This window comes from Zea mays, chromosome 8 (assembly GCF_902167145.1).
Source record: "Zea mays cultivar B73 chromosome 8, Zm-B73-REFERENCE-NAM-5.0, whole genome shotgun sequence".
Taxonomy (NCBI): Eukaryota; Viridiplantae; Streptophyta; class Magnoliopsida; order Poales; family Poaceae; genus Zea; species Zea mays.
Window position 1 is genome coordinate 53,327,325 of NC_050103.1, and position 8,165 is coordinate 53,335,489.

Below are 8,165 nucleotides of genomic sequence, written 5' to 3' on the forward strand. Positions count from 1 at the left end.
ATCCGTCAAGTGGTATGCAATAGCACTGTATTTGTTTAAATATTCCAACAATTGTTTCACTCGCTAAAGATAAAAGTCTCGTATCTGACAAAAGTCTTGTGAGAATTCCTAACCAGTTCGTCACCTCCATCTGTGTGACTGAATTGTCTTCAAAACATCTTGCTGATTGACATCTACTACTACTAGTAGTAGTTCTTTTTATATTCATATATTTTTTGCATCCATGACAATGATAAATAAACCTGGCTAATCATTGGTTGATGAGCTGAACGGATTCTCTAAACATTGTATTTTGGGCTAAACAAAAGAAATTTAAATTATGTTTCGTAGGAATAATATACTACATCACATTTAACAAATTGATTTAGCCCAAACAAAAGACTGCCCATATGATTCGTTGATCAACATTCATGTATGTGAAGAATAAATTTCAGTTTGTCGTCAATTTCAGTTTTGTTGAGTGAAATGAACTGAATTGCAGTGTTTGTTTTCTAGTGTGCTAGACTTCTTGTTGTTCTTAAATAAAAATTATCGCCAAGTTTGTCTCAGGCTGATAAGTGGCACTAGTACTAGACTACTTTCTATATTTATTAGTGAGGATTGCCAATAAGAATAAAACTTCACTGTCCATGAATTGGTGGCTTGTTGTTCAAAATGAATATATTGTGATGGACTGTGTCTTTCTTCAGCTGCAATTTTATTTGTAAATGGATTGGGTGTGATGCATGTGCGGATCCATGTGGCGGGACTAGCTTCTAGTTTTTTCCAAATTTAAGGGATATGGCTTCTGAAAATTTGGGTGAACTTTTAGCTTGTTCAGTGTAGACTGACCCCTGAAAGTTTATTGCAGGACACTGTATGTCCAGTCTTACAGGCAGTTTCATCAATCCCATCTTGTAAACTGCTTGAAGAAGTATGCAAGAGGAATTTTTCTATGCATTTTGATTATTGCACAACTGCTTGCACCAACTTTGTGTCATTAGATGAGGCAACATTTAAGGATATTCTTGAGGCAAGTAATATAACCTTTTTGTTATATCAGCTTACTGCAGTTATACTAGATATAAAATTATGTCCTTGAGAACATAGATTAGGGTGTTTATCATGATTGAACATTGCAAAATAATTAAGATGTTAGTGGTCTAATTTGAAATGAAAATTATCATATCTTAAAGCTTAGGTCTCCGTCATTTTTTTGTGATTGTGTGTCTCGAAACATGGCAGAAATCAAAGGTTAACGGTTCTTGCGACACTGGTTGCTCACTTATGAGCTTCGAGTTACTATATGCCCGTGTACATGTTTCTCACTGTGCTAATGCATCTTGACTGAAAAGTGATGTGTGTGTTTTCCTAGTTATAGGTTGCTCTGTTTTGCAAAATCAGTTTGATTAACTTGATTGCCCATTATGCCAATATTATCTTGTCTGTAAGCTGCTGTGTTATTTATTTCTTTGTTAGATTGGTGTAATTTGTTTTGTGATTCCAGTTGGATTCTTAAATTTCAGATTGATCACACTTGTCAATGAAAGGGTGATTCTGTAACATTTCAAACTGTATGATTTGGAATGCATTGCTGACATGATTGCTTTCATATGCAGAATTGATCTTTTTTATGGGCGAAGTGTTGAAGATGGCTTTGGTGAAGGAAATGTCTTGTTAGCATCAAGTAAGTGGCAACATCACAACCCCTACAAGCTTATGCCTTAAAACAAGAGGATACAAGAAGTTGGAGTGCTTTTGTGAAGGCTTTTGCGAATCACTTGAAGCGTTGGTACTTTTGTGAATGATTTTGTAAAGTGTTTGCAAATATGTGCAAAACATAATAACATGTGTAGGTTTTGTGAATGATTTTGTTGTGGTGCTTGTTGATGGTTTATGTGATGTGGATCTATCATTGTGCAATACTAATTAAATTTGTATATCTATGTGATTATGTGTATAAAAATTGGTGATTTGTGATGCTTTTGTATATATAACAGTTGTTGAATGCTAATTAATGGTATATTATCATTATTAACGACTATAACTAGGGGCAACTTTCTGTTGGTTGCTAAATGTATAGTATAACGGCTCACGATTGGTTGCTAAATCTATAGTACAACAACCCACGGTTGGTCGCTAAATATACAATATTAGCAACGGACGGTCGGTCGCTAAAAAGATGTCAGTCGCTAAAGCCTTTAGCGACGGCACTTACAGCGACCATCCTTATGGGTCGCTAAAAGTTTTTAGCGACCAACCGTAGGTCGCTGAAGGTCGTTTTAGCAACCAACCGTAGGTCGCTGTAAGTGAACTGTCGTGTAGTGTTTGTGATGGGGACTGTGTTATGGACTATGTGATGTGGACAATATATTGATTGTGTTGTGAATTATGTGGACTTTGTGATATTCTATGTTTATTGTGATGTATTATATGCTGAATTGTGGTGATATCTTATCATATGTGATTATTTCAAATGTGGTTGTTAATAAAACAATGGAAGCTCTTGTGAAATTTTTTGTGATTTGGAAAGACATGAAAATGCTATAGAAACATTATGAATCTGAAACATTATGGTTCTGAAACATTTTGGATATAAAAATACTACATAACCCACTACTAGCTTATTCAATCAGAATCACAATCTATAAGTAACTCATCATGAGAGTCATCCGTCAAGGAATCCTCAACGACAACCTCGTTGCACTTGCTACATTTTCCTGCATCACACTTTTCCGCCTTTCTCTTGTAATAATTAGCTTCTGCTTCATCTATAGCTTGGGAGAATTGTAACACCCCGGGATCCACAAACACCCCGGAATGCTACTGAACTACACTTCTGACATCCGTATATAAAATTTCGGCAGCATCTCGTTTGCAAAATTGCATAAATGAGGGGCAACAGTGTATAAACATATATCATGACAAAAAACATACTAAGTATTATTAATCGGCTAGCAAAGGGAAGTTAAACATACGACATGAACTAAATTAACTAGTGCGCATGACTAGTTAAAAAAACAAACATCCTTTGACAACAAGTTTCTAATTAAATCATGGCTGCGCCTGAGCAGCGTTATTATGAGAGTGAAAGTAGATGTGCTGCTACTCCCCCCATTCCCAACATGTATCAAGTACCTGCATTGAGTAATGCAAGAGTGAGATGACACATCTCAACAAGTAAAATAATAACAAAACTGTTTAACCACATAAGAACATTGTTTTACCACCACTTAATTTCACAACCATCTTATTACGAAGGTGCAGCACGAATACAACGTACAACATGCCTAGTTACCACACCTCGCAGGTAGAAACCACAATAGTAACTTAGTAATGTCACACTTCATATATACCTCATGAGTGCAAATGTCTGCAAATGCAAGGATGACTTCTGCCTTCATACCTCTAAGGATATGAAGCTGCATCGTACCCCTCCTCGGGCAACGTACGATGCTAAAAGTGTACCGGTACGGTCGGACCATAAGATCACGACATAACTTCAACATGCAAGATGGATGATGCGATGTGCATGACATGACTACAACACTTCATATAACATGATTCAAAAAGATACTTCAACTTCATCCAAGATGGGAATCAACCACATATATTGTTCCCAAATCATGATCATCCGCAATATTAGACAATTGAGAATTAATTCTTCAAAACAAATAAACTTCATCATAGAATTCAATGATTAACACATTTAATACTTATGCATACTCAATGACAAGGCATAGGATGCAAACCAAACGGTAGTGTATGAAACGGGTGACGCCTAAGAGGGGAGGGGGTGAATTAGGACTTCTAAAACTTTTACTAAACTAGGCCACAAATAAATCCCCAGAGCAAAACCTATGCAAATAATCAAATTAGAATGTGCAAACTAGGTTTTGTCTAAGTGTTGCTATCTCTACCACAATGGCTACGTTTCAATCTACACTATATAAGCATAAAGACAAGTGTCGGCGTTTCGACCTCGGGGGGTCCCTGGACCGACGACTAAATTGTCGCTGCGTGTCCCAGCCCAGATGGGTCGGCGCGAGACGAAGCACAAGGGGGAACGATAAGGGGAACCACGGCCTCGTGTTGTCCTGCGCCCAGGGCGGATGCGCTTGTAGTAGAAGGTTACAAGCGTTCGCGAGGGAGAGAGAGAGCCTGTGCGCCAGCCTGTCCTCCCGCGTGGCCACCTTCTCGTACGAGGGCCCTAGACCTTCCTTTTATAGATGCAAGGAGAAGGCCCAGGTGTACAATGGGGGGTGTAGCAATGTGCTAACGTGTCTAGCAGAGGGCAGCCAGAGTCCTATGTACATGCCGACGTGGCTGTTAGAGAGGTTTTGGCGCCCTGTTCATGTGATGTCGTGGCCGTCGGAGGAGCGCTTGAGCCCTGTAGGAGCACAGCTGTCAGAGCTGTCGAGTCCTTGTTGACGTCTCCTTGCTTCCGTAGGTGTCGGCGTTTCGAGACCGGGGGGTCCCTGGGCCGATGAGTGAAATGTCGCCGCGTGCCCCAGCCCAGATGGGTCGGCGTGAAGGGGGGAAAAGGCGGCCGGAGACGGTCGTGAGAGAGAGGTGGAAATCCCGTGGCCTTCGTGTTCGTCCCTCGCCCAGGTCGGGTGCGCTTGCAGTAGGGGGTTACAAGCGTCCACGCGGGAGAGGGAGCGTGTAACACTCGGTTTTAAAGGGACAAAACCGGGTGCATCTCATACATGCGCCAAGAAGACAACATATATAATAACAGAGTGTATAGAGATAAATGTCATAAAACATCAGAGTACTTATTACATAGCGGAAGTCTTATTACAAAATAAAATAATAAAGATAAAGCGAACTAAGGATCGCCGGCGCCAATGTCGACCGAGACACGCCACCTAGATCAGATCGAACTCCTCAGTGTTAGGCGGCTCCTCTTCGACCACCTGCTCTTCTCCTGTGGGGGGGGTGTGAGACAGCAAGAGTGAGCTCACATACGTTCATAGCTCAACAAGTCGTGGGGAATAATGTGGCATGAACTCACCAAAGGTGGGAGTTCATGTAGTGTAAGGCTAATCAATGGAATAAAGGCTGAGGCTGAGCATTGCTTTTATAAGTTGGTCAAAATTTTATTAGCAATTACTAAGTGTAAGTAAATACCAAACCTTAATAATAATAAAGAAAAGTAATAGTAAAATAATCCCAAATGCGATGCAAATGTCAAATTAAATTTAAGTTCCATAATTAATCATGTGAGGGTCCGAGCCGCTCTTGACCGTGAGCACGGCTAGTATACTAGTTTTACACTCTGCAGAGGTTGCGCATCTTTACCCACAAGTCGTGTATCCCATGTCGCCTGGGTTTGCAAGGCCCTTAGACACTACCGAGGTGAATGGCTAGGGATCCACTACGAGGCCTTTACAAAGTTCCACTAGCTTCCGAAAACCCGCTACAGTTTATAGGAAGATCCAGTACAGGGTTCCTGGCTGACAGCCATCGCAGCAAAATCAACCAGGGACCTCCCCGCACTGACCTCTCCCCTACTGCCCTTGCCCCTTTCGGGTAAGGTAGTCTTCCACTAGCTTTCCTAATTAGTCAGCCAAGGGCGTCCCATTATACCCTTGTGGTAGCACTGTTTTCCCGGGTGGTCGCTCCATGTTCCCATTAATTTAATGATCTTAACATGAACAATAATAATAACAAGTTAATAACAGCATAATCATGAATAGTGTATCTCCATACCCAATCCACATAAAGCAATAGCAAGTACTACCCAAAAATATTTCAGGGGTGAACAAGGTATAGAGGTAATCAAAACTGGGGTAACATAAAGGCTCCCATCAAAATTATCCTATGCAGATCATTAAAATTAATAAGAACATGGCTGGGAAAGTAAGTGATCAAGGGCACAACTTGCCTTCAATGAGCTCCTGCTCAGCTACTTCTACTTGTTGAACCTCAGTTTCCACAGTGGCTTGCTCGTCTACTCGCATCAACACAATACATACATAGTATAGCCAAAATCAACATCACACCAAGCATGTAAATAAAATATGCAGTAAAAATCTACATATCAAAATGAAACCATAGGAACTGGAATCACTAAATTTGGAGTTATATATTTCAAGTTATGAATTTCTGTAGCTTTTATGTATTTAATACAAGATTAAGTATTAGATAAATTTAAATGAGCCTTTCATGCCAAAACAGAGGCACAAATGCGCAGACAATATTATTACAAAAATTTAGGAACTGGAATGGACCAATTTGGAGCTCATATGAATTTTCTATGAATTATCAAAGTTCTAGCAATTATTTTCATATTAAAAATCTATTTTCTATTTTATTTATTCAATTAAAACGATCACTGGACTGGGCGTCAAATACTGAGAAGTGCAGGGGTCTGCGCGAATAAAATTCTAGACTCAGTGAACAGTGGCCAATGGACTGCGGGTTGATTTCCAGAGAGGTGAGGGTCTCTTTAGAAAAGTTGACCCGCGAAGGGGTACGGGCGAGTCTCGGCCGTTGGATTAGATCCGAACGGCCCAGATTAGATAAGCACGCTGCGAATCGGTAAGCAATCAGGGGCACAGGATCCAGATTCGACGGTGTGGATTTAATGCGCTCCGATCTCACCTGCACCACCCGATCGCGATCTAACGGTCCCGATTTCACGCACCGAAGCGGTACACCCGATCTAATCGTAGCCCTCTGTTCACGATCCAACGGACCAAAGGCCATCTCCTACCTCCGATGGAGGAGCACGGCGGCGCGCGCCCGTTCACGGCGGTCCGCCCATGCCATCGGCAGTGGCCACGCGAACTAACGCACCTAGGCCAATTCCGAGCTACTCTAAACGTGCTAGAGATTCAAGCGAAACATGGGAAGGAGAACTCACCGAGGATGGTGGTGGACACCGAGCTGACCACGACGGATTGCAAGTCTGCGGCGGTGTTGAGTCGACGGCGACAAATTCCGGTGCCGCCGGTGGCTTGTCTTCTGAAATTCGGTTGCGGCCACCTTCAACACGTCCGAAAGGAGCCCCTGGGTTCCTTACCCCGAGCACGGTCGTCGGCACGCCCGGATTCGCCTGCGGCGGGTCACTCTCTCTTCTCTCTGCTCACGGCGATGGTGGCACACGATATGGGCGACGAGTTGCGCGGACCGGTGGGAGAAGGAGCTTTATGTGGTCGACCGGGGTTGGATCGAGGGCTAGGGTGGTTGGACGGGGTCCGAGCTTCGCCCGATCGGTGCGCGCTCCCCGCCATGGATCTCGCGCGAGCTGTTACCGATCCCAGGGTGACCGACCACTGGGTCCAAGCTGTCAGCGCAACAGAGGAGCTACGCGCGCGGAGTTTGGCTGATGGGTGGGCCCTTGTTGTCGGCGTCGTGATGCCTGGTGGGCGCGCGGGTCAGAATAGATAGTGGGCCGAATTCCAGGTTGGCGGCCCATCAGGTATAGTATTCCTTTTCCTTTTTCTTTTATATTTTCTTCTTTCTCCCTTCTTTCACAAATTCAAATTTTAATACTAATTTGAATTCAAACTTGTTTGTGAGCTTCTTAACTGAGTTAAGTTCTTAAATTAAAATATTAGTGGGGACAAAATATATTCTTTCATACATTTATTTTCCTCTATTTTGTATAATCCTCCTCCTTCTCTCTTTTCTTAATTCTAGGATTATTTAGGATTTAAATCCCCATTTGGATATTCACCTATTTCTTTTTTTTGCATTATTATGATATTGTCACAAGAATGCACACACAAATAAAATATTCAGCATGATGCAATGATTTAGTAGCATCTTTCTTTATTAATTGTTTTTGGACATGGTGTTCACATATGATGATGCATAAAGATCAAACTCACATAAAGAGAAGTTGTTCCTCTACTGGTAATATTCCTAGCAATTACAAAGTGGGTGTTACAAATCCTACCCCACTTAAAAATAATCTCGTCCTCGAGATTTAAGAAGATCTAGAGAAAAGGTGGGGAAAATCTATACGAAGCTCTTCTTCTCTTTCCCACGTTGCTTCATCTTGACCGTGGTGACTCCACTGCACTTTGCACATCTTTATGACCTTATTCCTCGTAACTCGAGTCAAAGTATCTAAAATCTTGACGGGGTACTCAGCATAAGTCAAATCCTCTTGAACACTAAGGTCCTCCATTGGTAACTGTTCTTCAGGCACCCTGAGACATTTCTTCAGCTGA

General features: G+C 41.9%; 1 non-coding gene across 1 annotated transcript; it reads left to right on the forward strand.

The window, feature by feature from the left end:
- The first annotated feature begins 1,162 nt into the window (after positions 1–1,162).
- LOC111590036 (small nucleolar RNA F1/F2/snoR5a) lies at positions 1,163–1,301 on the forward strand. Its single transcript, XR_004852327.1, has one exon. It is a non-coding gene; the product is annotated as a small nucleolar RNA F1/F2/snoR5a (small nucleolar RNA).
- Positions 1,302–8,165: the final 6,864 nt, after the last annotated feature.